We start from the raw sequence: 14,049 nt of genomic DNA, 5'->3' as shown, positions 1-14,049 counted from the left end.
AGAAATAGAAAGGGAAGGAAAACTTCCAGACTCATTCTATGAAACCAGTATTACTTTGATTCCTAAACCAGACAGAGACCCAGTAAAAACAGAGAACTACAGGCCAATATCCCTGATGCATATGGATGCAAAAATTCTCAGTAAGATACTAGGAAATTGAATTCAACAGCATATAAAAAAAAAATTATTCACCATGATCAAGTGGGATTCATTCCTGGGATGCAGGGCTGGCTCAACATTCGCAAACCAATCAACGTGATACATCACATTAACCAAAAAAAAGAGAAGAACCATATGATCCTGTCAATCGATGCAGAAAAGGCCTTTGACAAAATTCATCACCCTTTCTTAATAAAAACCCTTGAGAAAGTCGGGATAGAAGGAACATACTTAAACATCATAAAAGCCATTCATGAAAAGCCCACAGCTAACATCATCCTTAATGGGGAAAAACTGAGAGCTTTTTCCCTGAGATCAGGAACACGACAAGGATGCCCACTCGCACCACTGTTGTTTAACATAGTGTTGGAAGTTCTAGCATCAGCAATCAGACAACAAAAGGAAATCAAAGGCATCAAAATTGGCAAAGATTTAGGTAAGCTTTCACTTTTTGCAGATGACATGATACTGTACATGGAAAATCTGATACACTCCACCAAAAGTCTGCTAGAACTGATACATGAATTCAGCCAAGTTGCAGGATACAAAATCAATGTACACAAATCAGTTGCATCTTATACACTAAAATGAAGCAACAGAAAGACAAATAAAGAAACTGATCCCATTCACAATTGCACCAAGAAGCATAAAATACCTAGGAATAAATCTAACCAAAGATGTAAAAGATCTGTATGCTGAAAACTATAGAAAGCTTACGAAGGTAATTGAAGAAGATTTAAAGAAATGGAAAAACATTCCATGCTCATGGATTGGAAAAATAAATATTGTCAAAATGTCAACACTACCCAAAGCTATCTACACGTTCAATGCAATCCCAATCAAAATTGCACCAGCATTCTTCTCAAAACTAGAACAAGCAATCCTAAAATTCATATGGAACCACAAAAGGCCTGAATAGCCAAAGGAATTTTGAAGAAGAAGACCAAAGCAGGAGGCATCACAATCCCAGACTTTAGCCTCTCCTACAAAGCTGTCATCATCAAGACAGCATGGTATTGGCACAAAAACAGACACATAGACCAATGGAATAGAATAGAAACACCAGAACTAGACCCACAAACATATGGCCAACTAATCTTTGACAAAGCAGGAAAGAACATCCAATGGAAAAAGGACAGTCTCTTTAACAAATGGTGCTGGGAGAACTGGACAGCAACATGCAGAAGGTTGAGACTAGACCACTTTCTCACACCATTCACAAAAATAAACTCAAAATGGATAAAGGGCCTGAATGTGAGACAGGAAACCATCAAATCCCTAGAGGAGAAAGCAGGAAAAGACCTCTCTGACCTCAGCCGTAGCAATCTCTTACTAGACACATCCCCAAAGGCAAGGGAATTAAAAGCAAAAATCAATTCCTGGGACCTTATGAAGATAAAAAGCTTCTGCACAGCAAAGGAACCAACCAACAAAACTAAAAGGCAACCAACGGAATGGGAAAAGATATTCGCAAATGACATATCGGACAAAGGGCTAGTATCCAAAATCTATAAAGAGCTCACCAAACTCCACACCCGAAAAACAAATAACCCAGTGAAGAAATGGGCAGAAAACATGAATAGACACTTCTCTAAAGAAGACATCCAGACGGCCAACAGGCACGTCAAAAGATGCTCAATGTCACTCCTCATCAGGGAAATACAAATCAAAACCACACTCAGATATCACCTCATGCCGGTGAGAGTGGCCAAAATGAACAAATTAGGAGACTATAGATGCTGGAGAGGATGTGGAGAAAAGGGAACCCTCTTGCACTGTTGGTGGGAATGCAAATTGGTGCAGCCACTCTGGAAAACAGTGTGGAGGTTCCTGAGAAAATCAAAAATAGACCTACCCTATGACCCACCAATAGCACTGCTGGGAATTTACCCAAGGGATACAGGAGTACTGATGCATAGGGGCACTTGTACCCCAATGTTTATAGCAGCACTCTCAACAATAGCCAAATTATGGAAAGAGCGTAAATGTCCATCAACTGATGAATGGATAAAGAAATTGTGGTTTATACACACAATGGAGTACTATGTGGCAATGAGAAAGAATGAAATATGGCCCTTTGTAGCAACGTGGATGGAACTGGAGAGTGTGATGCTAAGTGAAATAAGCCATACAGAGAAAGACAGATACCATATGTTTTCACTCTTATGTGGATCCTGAGAAACTTAACAGAAACCCATGGGGGAGGGGAAGGAAAAAAAAAAAAAAGAGGTTAGAGTGGGAGAGAGCCAAAGCATAAGAGACTGTTAAAAACTGAGAACAAACTGAGGGTTGATGGGGGGTGGGAGGGAGGGGAGGGTGGGTGATGGGTATTGAGGAGGGCACTTTTTGGGATGAGCACTGGGTGTTGTATGGAAACCAAGTTGACAATAAATTTCATATATTGAAAAAAAAAAAGTAGATAAATTGTAAGTGTTTTCAATGGATTAGGTGACCAGTCTGCAGCACTATACTGAACTGAAGCATCATAATATGCTGAATGAGTTTTGTGCAGTGTATATACATTTGTGGTGTGATATATGTGATATAAATGTTCATTTTAATTTTTTAATGTTTATTTATTTTAGAGAGAGAGTGAGAGAGAGAGAGAGAGAGAGAGAGAGAGAGAGAGAGAGAGAGAGAGAGAGAAAGAGATGGGGAGGGGCAGAGGAAGAGAGAGGGAGACACAGAATCCAAAGCAGGTTCCAGGCTCTGAGCTGTCAGCACAGAGCCCAACACGGGGCTCAACCCACAATCTGTGAGATCATGACCTGAGCCAAAGATGGACACTCAACCAACTGATCCACTCAGGCGCCCCATGGAACTCTCTACTGTCTTAATCTTAATGCTCTACTGGAGGAAGAAACGACCTTAGCTTGAAAATAGCTAGGCCTGCAGGATCCTGTGAGCCTTCTTTAGCAAATAAAAATCTTTTCGGAAACTTCCCTTTGCCTTTACCTCCCCCAAATCCCAAGTATATAATTAGTCTCTCATAATCTCAGGGCAGCTCTGAGGGGGACCATGGGTCCCCATGGTTTAATAAAATCACCTTTTTTGTACAAAAGATATCTTAAGAATTCTTTCTTGGCCTTTGGTCCCACACGCCCACCACCATTCCCAAACTGCATCAGTTTGACCACAAATTCTTTAACTAAAATTATCTATGTGATTTGCATTAATCATTTATGTTCAGTTTAGAAAGAATCCATTTTTATTTTCTCTCCACCAACCAAGATGACATTAATGTTCCCTTTAGCTTGAACTAAACTTTATTTAGGTTTCTTCCTGACCCTAGGCCCTGACCTTCCTTTTCTTAGACGATTTACCTTAGCAACTTGTAAATTCTTTCCCTGCCCCTTTGAAATGTAATCTCAAAAATCTTTTTTAAAGCTTCTTGCCAGTGTTGAGTAAGTGCAGTTAGCAACACAGGAGGCCTACCTTCCCCCACCATAACTCTTAAAAATTCTGCAGTCTTTTTTTCAGTAGAGTTGAGCTCAGATTATGTTCTAGCCTGTCTCCCTCTTGTAATATTCTTGAATAAAGTCTTCTTTCTTTAATTTTACTATCCAGGTTAATGTACTTCACATAATAATTCACATAATGACAAATATAGGTTCTTATTTATCTTTTAAGTTTTCAGTAAGCTAGCCACCTCACTGTGCCTATCCCAAAGCAGACCTTCAGAAATCATTTGTTGAGAGGATGACTAATAACTTCTAGGTCTGGCCAATTTTATAATGTAATGACCAAGGTGAAGTATGTTAAAGGAATTCCTCAAGTGTGTTCAATTAATAGCATTATTTAGGACCAGTTACTCTTTGGCCTGAAATGGAGATTTTTAATTAAATAGAAGACCAATTTTGCAACAGGTATATTTATAATTTAATACAAATTGAGAAGTGTTTAATGAATTTGATTCCATGACCAAACATTTTATACACTGAATTAAAAATAAAGTGTCTCGGGGTGCCTGGGTGGCTCAGTCTGTTAAGCTTCTGGCTTCAGGTCAGATCATGAACTCACTGTTCCTGGGTTCCAGCCCCGTGTTGGGGTCTGTGCTGATAGCTCAGAGCCTGGAGCCTGCTTTGGATTCTGTGTTTCCCTCTCGCTCCCTGCCCATCCCCCACTCGTGCTCTGTCCCTCTGTCTCCCCAAAACAAGTAAATGTTAAAATACATATATATATATAAAAGTTTCTCAATTCCTTGCTGTTCATTCTTATGATTTCCAGTCAGTACAATGTTTATGCTTTATCTGGTGTGGTATTTGCTTTCATCTGAGGACTGTTAAGGGTGCCTGTCCATTTCTCTTCATAAGCACTTAATTTGAAAACAAATCATTAGACTACACCACCTTGAGCAGGTTGAAAACAAAGCACTTCTGTGCATGCATTCAATAGACTTCCGGCTCAGAACAAAAAGGTAGATCTCAATAGCTGGGTTGTAAAAGCCTTTTTTTTCAGTAGTTTCTTTGTGTTCAACTCTTTACCATAGAATAAATCCACTTGGGATACTTTGCAACAAATGGAGTCAAGAGGAGGGTTTAGTTTAGACAGTCCAAAGCAAAGACAAGATTCCTTTTATTCCAATGCAACAAGACCTCCATAATCCTCTTGAAGACAATTTCTGTAAATATGCCTATTTCCTCATAGTAGCATTGCTTTACTTCTATATTTATTTGATTGTAATTTAACTAATAAATAAGATCATGATTATTTCTGGCTCTTAAGTTTCTCTGATTGGGCTGTAACCGTTTTACCTCATGTTGAGAAATAATTGACTCCAAAAGTGAAACAAAAAGAGAAAATGCTTTTTACGTTAAACATTCACTCAGTAAACATTTTCTGAAGAGAGAGGAGAAGTCACTGAAATACTTTCAATTACCTTTTTTAAAGTAGATATTTTGGTGAGAACTTATGTCATCATTTTTATTTGCTATCATTTTATGGTAGTATTATAATTTAATGTCTTTAAAATTTGAATGAATCTTCATTTACACTGACAGATACCGGTATAGTTGGAAAAAATGCCTTTTCAACAAAGGCAGCATTCTCCTTTGAGAATCTTATTGTTTGGGGAACACACTTTACTGGACACAGTGCTTATACAAGACAGTTCTATGTTCCTTTCTGAGTTTGAGCAGAGTTTGAGTCAGATTAGGGGAATGAATCTGCATAATATGTAAAAGTATTTCAACTCCCTAGTTGAAGATTATTATGATGTCAAATGATTTTTCCTCCTCAGACTGGACTTCCTCATGTGCAAAACATGTATGTGCTATAGAAAAACTGGCTAATAAAGAACATTTGTGGAAAGCTATGGAGGCTGCTTCTAGAGCAATGATATACTATTATTTTTACCTTTTTTTCTTGCTGGCCCTTCAGGTAAAGCTTTCTTCAACACCATATTCTGACATTTAGGGAAATAAACAAGGAGCTCTGTTTACAATTGGGGTGAGCAGTTTAAAGAAACCAACAGCATGCTATTTGAGGTCAGTGTGGCTAGAGTTCAAGGTGCTAAGCCAGATCAGGATAGCTTTGAACAGGAAATTATTCCATGGAGATTTATGAAACACACAGGGAGAAGACTGCACTTCCAACATTGGTGCAAGGAGAGCTTGTGGACACTAGTAAATGGCTACTGGATGGAGTGGTAATCCTGACTGAAAGCCAGAAAGAACAAGAGAACATGGAAGATGATAGAATTTTTAAAAAGTGTGTTTGTTTGTAAAAATATTAATTAAAAGTGCTTTCATTTTGTCCTCAACTTATGTAAGGCAAGTGGTATCATAATCACCTATTTGTCAACCATCATTTACGAAAACTGAAACATTAACAGAGAAAGGTAGAAGGGGGGGGAGCGGGAATCACAAGTAATAGGGGTCTGCATGAAAACCAATAATCTAGGAATCTAAAAATTCAAAGAGCTAAAAATTCCATCCCTGAAAAGAGGAAAATTCATTAAATCTAGACAATGTCATAAACTTGTCGTAGATTGTTCACGACAATTGATCTCAACTAATCCTCCTCACATGATTTAGCAAAGTTTAAAGACTAACCTGTCTTTCAGTCAGAAGACTCTGACTGATCTTTTGGTTGGATTTTGTCTGTTGAGGATACTGAAAAGTCCACAGATATGATAAGTCCTTGATACTGGCCAATGTAACCCTGTACCCACTTATTAATTATTCAAAGTTGTTTTGCAGTTAGGACTTTACGCAGAGAGGCAGGCATTCAATAAAGCTGTAAAAGTTTTGTCAATATAAATAAAGAATGTGTCCCAAAGTGTACTGGGATTCTATCCTAAGTCTTGGACAATTTTTCCTAATTAGATTATAGTGAGGGTAGCAGAATGAAGAGCCTATATTTAATTCAGCATATTTATATTCTAATTAACTCCCTTAAGATACTGATCTTTAAATGGTGTGATATTATGTGTTATCAACAAGAGGAGTCAAGATATCTTAATATTCTAGATATAAAATTTCTTAATCAGTACTGGTTTGGCACTAGAATAATACATATTTATTTTATCTAACTTTCCAAACTCAGATTTCATATAAATATAAGCTAGAATCATACCTTTGCTTTCATGTAGGCTACAACGGTGTTGCTTTGAGTTACCCTGTAGACAATGAGAGAAGAGTAAACGCTCATTATTATACAAATATTTATAATTAGCAGTAATAGTTTTCTGCATGTCAACAGGTACCTCTGAAGTACTTTAAAGGGTTTTTTTGTTTGTTTGTTTTTAATTTAGTTAACTGCATTCCTTTTTATCTTTTGCAGACTTAATTTACGTGAATAGCAAGTTTTAACCAAAGGCACCTAACAAAAATATTTCTCAAAGAGGAAAGACAAAGGATAAGACATTCTTAAATTATCTGTTTGGACTAGAATAATCAAATTCCTCTGTGATACTCTAGCCTACCTTTAAAAGATTATCAGTGGAGGATCTATATCTTCAAAAGATAATGCACTCTGGCATTACAAACTCTCATACTTGACTATCAACACAAATGGAATTATTACAAAAATGATGACTCTGGGATCCATGAAACATCTCTTTATTGACATATTAACAAAATATTTATTGAGCTTCTCCTGTCAGGTATTATATCCTTATTAACTTTCTATTTTAGTAGGAATATACAACAACAACAAAAAGCAAGTAAATAGGCACCTACATAAGATAAAAATGGTTGAGTCATAGAGAGAGGCAGAGGAGGGGTCAAGGGTTTCATTTGCTTTTCTTATTCCCAATGTGTTAAAAACCAAAATTTAAATATCTTCTTGGGTTTATTCAAGGATTCATGAATTGGGCAGTTTTCTATAGAAGAGATAAAAAGGAGCTGCTGTAGCAGTGAAACACACACAGAGAGTCAGGACACCGAGGCTTTTCTTTCTAGGAAGCACCTTTATTCGTGCCCACAAGGGCTTAGAGGGCTAAGACCCAAAAGGCTGAGCCCCGAGGGCAGTAGGGGGTTGCCTTTTGTACAATTTTTGCTCCTTTGTCTCCCATATACGGTAACATACAGTCTGAATGGGCAGTCTGTGTTACAGAGTCAAGAGGAAGATCGCGCATGCATACATAGCCAGATTGCCTTCCCTTGTCTTGAGGTTTTCACCACATTCCTTAGGGAGGGGCTCTAGCACACTATCAGGAGCTGTACAAAGTAAAAGACTTTTACAGCCAGGAGGGAGTGGCACAAGGAAGTTATACTAGTAAAAAAGCGGATTCAATGTGGCAAGGTCACTTTCCCCTAGGGGACTGCAGAGTCTATCAAGCAGATTACCTCACTACTGCTAACCAGGTGATTGGTTTATGATTCCATTTCTGAGAGGCCAAAACTGTAATTAAGTTAAGGCTCAGTTTGGTGATGTGGGCTTAACACATTGGTTTATGATTCCATTTCTGAGAGGCCAAAACTGTAATTAAGTTAAGGCTCAGTTTGGTGATGTGGGGCTTAACACAAGTGACTCCATCTTGGGCCTGTTATCTTTTCATCAGATGGGATGAGCTAGAAAAAAATTGAATTAATTAAACTTGGTGTCCAACCGGATATGTGGGCAACTTTTATTTCATCAACTGCTGCATACTTGAACAGAGTATAAATATCATATGATTTTCATTATACCATTCATCATGGTGGGGTCTCAGGGATCACATTCTCTCTCTGTTGCTTTGCATGTATCATTGTAAAATTATTAAGTGATTTAGGGCATCACCAAATCACAAAGTAATCCATAAAGTACTGTCTTTCTAATTATGATTTATTGCTAAGTTCAACATTGGGAAATTGGATCAGTCTGGTAGGATGATTTGAAAGTAGAGATCTTGAGCTTGGGTCTGTTAGTTTCTAGTTACACAGCCTGGAACAATTCATTTCACCCCTTGTATCTCTTCTTAAAATGAAAAATGGTACAATTGCTTACTTTACTGATGTGATTTATTTGAAAGCACTGTATAAAAAGTAGAGTGATTAATAGATTTTAATTATGATTACTGTCAAATTTACATAATAGATATTACTTGGATACCCTTTCTGAACTGAATATGAAAATAAATATTTCGGTACTGTGTAACATTTCATGGAGAAGCATATGGAGAGAATTTTTAAAGAAGAAATCAGTGCTATAGAATTCAAAGACCTACAGAGTATTAGACTATTCATATTGTTTCTAGGATATTCTTTGGCATGCTTATAAAGGAGATAGAAGGAACTCACTTTTAAATACTTACGGATATTGGCAATGTATAAAAGAGGTATTGGAAATAAAATCCTGTGTAAAGACTTTAAGATGAAAATACTGTCTTAGGTACTTTAAAATGCTAGGACATCTGAAAGACAAGGATAGACTGAATATATTAGCATGTTAACACTTTGTGGAGTATGAAAAAGTATTTGAAATTTATTGATTGGTGGCAAATATCTGAAAATACGGGGAGGGCCTAATAGGCTAAAATACTGATCTTATTCAAGTTTAGTACAACTTGCAACTTAGAAACAAGTTGTGCAATACACAGAAAGCATGTATGTCATCTGAAATCAAAATGAATTATGTTCATTCTAAATTAATTCTTGACACAGTGTTTAAGTATAATAAATTGTTTGACAGCAAAAACAGACATTGAACAAGATTTTAATGGACAGTGGAATTTAAAGAAGTTGCTATCCTTGTGTAAGTTTTGGCCACAGTTCTTACAGAAATTAGAAAATCTAAATGGTCCAGAAAGAACCTAGATAAACTTTTTTACTTTAAACAAAATTAGGCAGTCATTCAGAAAAATAGTTGCTCAGAGAGCCACAGATGTAAGCCTCACACTTTGGTTTCTCAGCACCTAGTGCTACAAATTAATTTAGGCTAGCTTAACAGGGTTTGTAATAGGACCTTATCTCTGAGAGTTGCATCATGTTTAAACAACCTAAACTTAGACCGATATGGGTAGATCCACAGAGCTGAAGAAGAAGAGCTGTGGAGCATGTATTGTGATCTGAGGGCAGATTTGGGAAATCCTAAATGAGTCAGAAATAGTGCCGGTAATAAAGTGAGCAGAGGGCCCAAGAAAATATAATAAATAAATTAGATAAAAAGCTCATGGGACAAGCAATGGAAAAAACATTTTGTATCAAAGTCAGAAAAAAAGAATTGTTACTTTTTGGGCTTTTGAGTAGCCAGTTCATGGCTGTCTAAATGCCATCACCCCAGGAGTTAATTTGCCAGAGAAATATGAACATAAACTTGTACCTGTGTCTCCATGCTTTGTGTCAAGTGACCCTGACCTTCCTTGTCACTACTGATTGGACCAGAAATTTGCAAAGGGCACAAAGTGAGACATTTAGAGGCTGGAGTTCAGCAGCCTGTGATGAACTTAAAGATTTACTAACTCCTAAGAGTTCATGAAAAAAAGTGCACGGGATTTTAACATAAGCCATTTAAAAGTTTGGCTCAGGGGGCTGGTGGATTCTCTCAATGAAGTCATGATTTTGACCTCTACTAATGACATAAACAAAACAGCAAAGAAAATGAAAACTGTCAAGTAATAAATGCTCAACCATCTAAGAATGATAAGACTGTGTGTCTTATTATAAGACTGTGAGTCCTATTATAAACAATGACCGTAAAAGTTTTTTGCTAAAAAAGGATAATAAAAATAAAGAAATTTAGCTTTGATTTTTAACTCGAAAGCTTTGTGTAATGTTCCACAGTGTTTCCTTTAGTATGATAATATCCCACATAATTACAAATTCAAAACGAAAATGAGGAGGTTTATAGAAAGAAAGGAAGAATAACAATTTAAGTATAATTGTTCTCTATTTAAAGGAGATTCAAGAAATCATCTTTAAATAAACATTTGACTATTTAACTGTGCATTTCCATAATCCTTGTTTTGTTTGGAATAAAGCATACATTTGATAAATCCCTAACTGTTAAATATATTAGCAAAAATGGTTGGGACAGTGTTTCATAATTTGGATTCATTGCTTACTACAATTCTGTGCCATGAACCAAAAATATCAAAAATTGGCATTCTACACAATTTGTTTTGCTAACTATATTAGGGGACCTATAGATCATTTTTAAGGGATGGTTAAGAAACCAATATATAAAAAGGAAAGACTATTTCACTGCATCTTAGAATTGGTCAATACACAGAAATATTATGGATAAAAATGCACACATGATCACATCCTGCTATCTGGTTTCCAGAGGACCCAAACAAATACAATAATGTTTTGATTCTCCTAAGAAATAGGCTTTGCTTTCAAATTTACTGCCTGAAATATCTATCACACACAGTGTCATATTTGGGCTAAAATTCCCCATTTATTTTTCAAGAAATTTTCTATTAATTTTAAATGTGTTTACTCAAAGCCTATATTTTTTAAAATTACTCACCACACAGAGTAATTTATATACTTATAGATAAAACAGATATAAGGTCAATAAGAAAAAAAAAAAACTACAAGGAATTCTTAAATCTTGTTACAGAACTTCAGATGAACAAAAAAGACACAAATTACTTTTACAGATATATCACACTTTCCATAGCGCAAATCTGTTCCAGGGATCATTAGGAATACAGTCTCCCCTTTGGACTCTTAACAGCAACAGTGTGAAAAATCACCTATCTGAATGCTCATAATTTTTCACTGGGTCATTTCTTACTTGAGGGTCCTGGCAGTCCCTAAACTCACACAATATACAGCTATAGTTTCCATCACTTCTGTGACCAACTTTCACTGATACAGGTCATCTCAGGTTCAGTGTCTCTCCCTTCAGTAGAACAGCTACTTCATGTTTATTGCTGATCTATATACAAGCCTCCTGATCCAGCTTCCTCTCCACACTGTCCTGAGATCTTCAGCTTGTCCATTGTAAGACTTAATGACTTACTAATTTTGCTATTATCTATTACCTGCCATCCACTTCCTCACTTCTCACTTATGTGGTTCCCTTGTATATATGGAATATATAAATATTCCTTATTTAGTGACTATTTAATGTTTAGTTAGTTAATTTTACTTGCTTGTTTTGGACACATAGATAACATATCACACAATGTTTAAGGGCGTGAACCTTACAATTTAAATAAAAATCTGCACCTGAGATGTTTCTGTCACTCACTAGTTGTATGATATTGAAGGAATGTTTCTTCTGTAAGCCTTTGTTTCCTCTGAGGTAAAAATGAGAATGAAGTATTAAATTTTTCTTAAAGTCACGATGAGAATTAAATCCGATATATGGAAAGAACTGAACATGTGAGACAAGATAAGAATTTCAAAATGAAAAGAATTGCCATATATAATTGCAACACTTCTGTTATGGTTATACTGAAATAGGGTTTACTTCCATGACTACTAGTTTAATATTTTAACTTTTGTTTCAGTCAGGGTATGCTGAAGTTAGACTGCAGTAATGAATAAGTAACTTCAAAAAACTCAAGGAATTAAAAACAATTAAAATGATTAATTTTTCAGACATGTTCATGTCCATTTCAGGCAAGCTGCAGAGCTCTGCTTTATGTCACTATGTTTTAAGTCTGGTCCTGATGCTGATACAATAGTCACTGTCTCGAATACACAGCTCACTACTGCACAAGGAAAATACAGTACACACTATGAGTACACAGCACTTCAAACTTACTTTTTAAAAATGGTATGTCTCACTTCTCCCATACCACTGGCTATGTAGCAAGTCACATTTAAAGGTAGCTGTCAAGTTCAATCCTATCATTCACCTAGGAAGAGAGAGAAAAGGAAATAGTTTATGAATAATAACAATACCTACTACAGTTATTATGTTTCATTTCTCCCAGCAACTGTATTAAGAAACAGGTTTTAAGAACTCATGATTTATAAGGCATTGAAGATCACAAGGAGCACTCTTTTCTCAAGAAGGGAAACACTTTATTAGCTTTACTTTTGAAACATTCCTGAAGGAAAGCATTCATGCTACACAGTGACATACGTATGATTCCCAAAGCCTTGTAGAATCAGCCCTTCCAGAAGAGAGTAAGAAGGTCTTGTTTCAGCTCACAATTTTATTCAAGAATCTTCTTAGTCGTGGCTGTGAACTAGAGTCACTTGGGAAGTTCTATCTTGTTTTGTTTCATTCTGATATGTATATACTTAGGTAGGCTTCACAACAGAACTAATATATAAGAATATCAGGGATTGCACTGGGTTGTCAAGGTAAAAGTACTGCCTTATTCAAAGGTGTGAATCAATTCATTTTATTTTTAATTCATTCTTATAAGATTACTGGACATACACAAATGAAAGATAGGAATGAAAAATGAGACAATTTTCCTAAAATTATAAGTGCATCTCACATATGTGCATGCACACATACACAAATAGGTACTCTCTCACATGTGTATAAAATACATGTAAACTTTAAGCTCTAATATAAATGTGTGTATATTTATTTAGATATTCATAATATACTTTATGCTAATTGTAAAACTAGGAGAAGATGTAGAAAAGGGACTAGAATATTAGTTTTTAATCACCTTATTATAAAAGGCACATATTTTTCTATAATAGCATTTTGGAAACATTTACCATATGCCAATTGAGTGTGTTTTATGATTATGTTTTCATTGATTTTAAATAATTTTTATTATTTACATAATTTATGATGAATCAGTCATGATCTAGAAAGGTCATGGCAGCACTTATAACCTTATTGTATGGTTAAAACAATAACTTTATTGTATGGTTTAAATTTTTTTTTTTTTAAGTGTATGCTTTCAAGCATTGTAACTGTCTTGTAAGTTTCAGGGCCCTTAGATTATCTCAACCAGTAATGATGCCTACTCATTCTTATGGGATTTAGGCAAAGACATATTCAGGTACATAGAGATCAGGATAAGTGATGGGCAAAATAACGTCTACATATTAGTAGTGGTCAAATAGGTAGCAGCCAAAGTATTAGACAGGATTTACTGCTTAACACTAATAAAGTCAGAGATTGCTGTAAGCGTCATGTGTAGTTTCAGTCAGGTAACTGTGTAACACCTCTAAGAGAATTAGTAAATTCTGAATACTTTATGTAAAGTCCAAAGAGGCATTCCTGAATCAATATAGGCCAGCTTTAATTATAATTAGTAATAGGAACATACAACCTATATCAGGCAAATTTGGCTTGAAAATCAAAGCAGAAGAGTGGCAGTGCCATGTATTATAAACCTGCAAGTAAAACTAAAGACAACCTGAAATTTTACAGATATCACCAGAATTCAAAATAATCTTTCAAGGTATGCTTCTTCATAAAGTTAAAACATGAAGAAATTCAGTCTCACAGAAATTATTTAACTTTTATAGCTTTCAGCTGGTAAACAGAGTCCAAGATGTGATCTGCAAAGACAAATTTCTTTGCATAATTAAC

At 35.7% G+C, this 14,049-nt stretch overlaps 1 long non-coding RNA gene across 1 annotated transcript in view; it reads right to left on the bottom strand.

Moving 5' to 3' along the window:
- Positions 1-14,049, bottom strand: part of LOC123379273 — a 407,173-nt gene that overhangs the window by 144,336 nt on the left and 248,788 nt on the right. The window contains exons 4-6 of the long non-coding RNA XR_006583537.1: positions 12,304-12,397; positions 8,897-8,995; positions 6,736-6,778 (exon numbers count right to left, since the gene is read on the bottom strand). This is a non-coding gene — a long non-coding RNA (uncharacterized LOC123379273). The remainder of the gene's footprint in view (positions 1-6,735; positions 6,779-8,896; positions 8,996-12,303; positions 12,398-14,049) is intronic.

Source organism: Felis catus, chromosome A1 (genome assembly GCF_018350175.1).
Source record: "Felis catus isolate Fca126 chromosome A1, F.catus_Fca126_mat1.0, whole genome shotgun sequence".
NCBI lineage: Eukaryota > Metazoa > Chordata > Mammalia > Carnivora > Felidae > Felis > Felis catus.
Note: the sequence above shows the minus strand (reverse complement) of the source record. Positions and strands in the feature narration are given on the sequence as shown.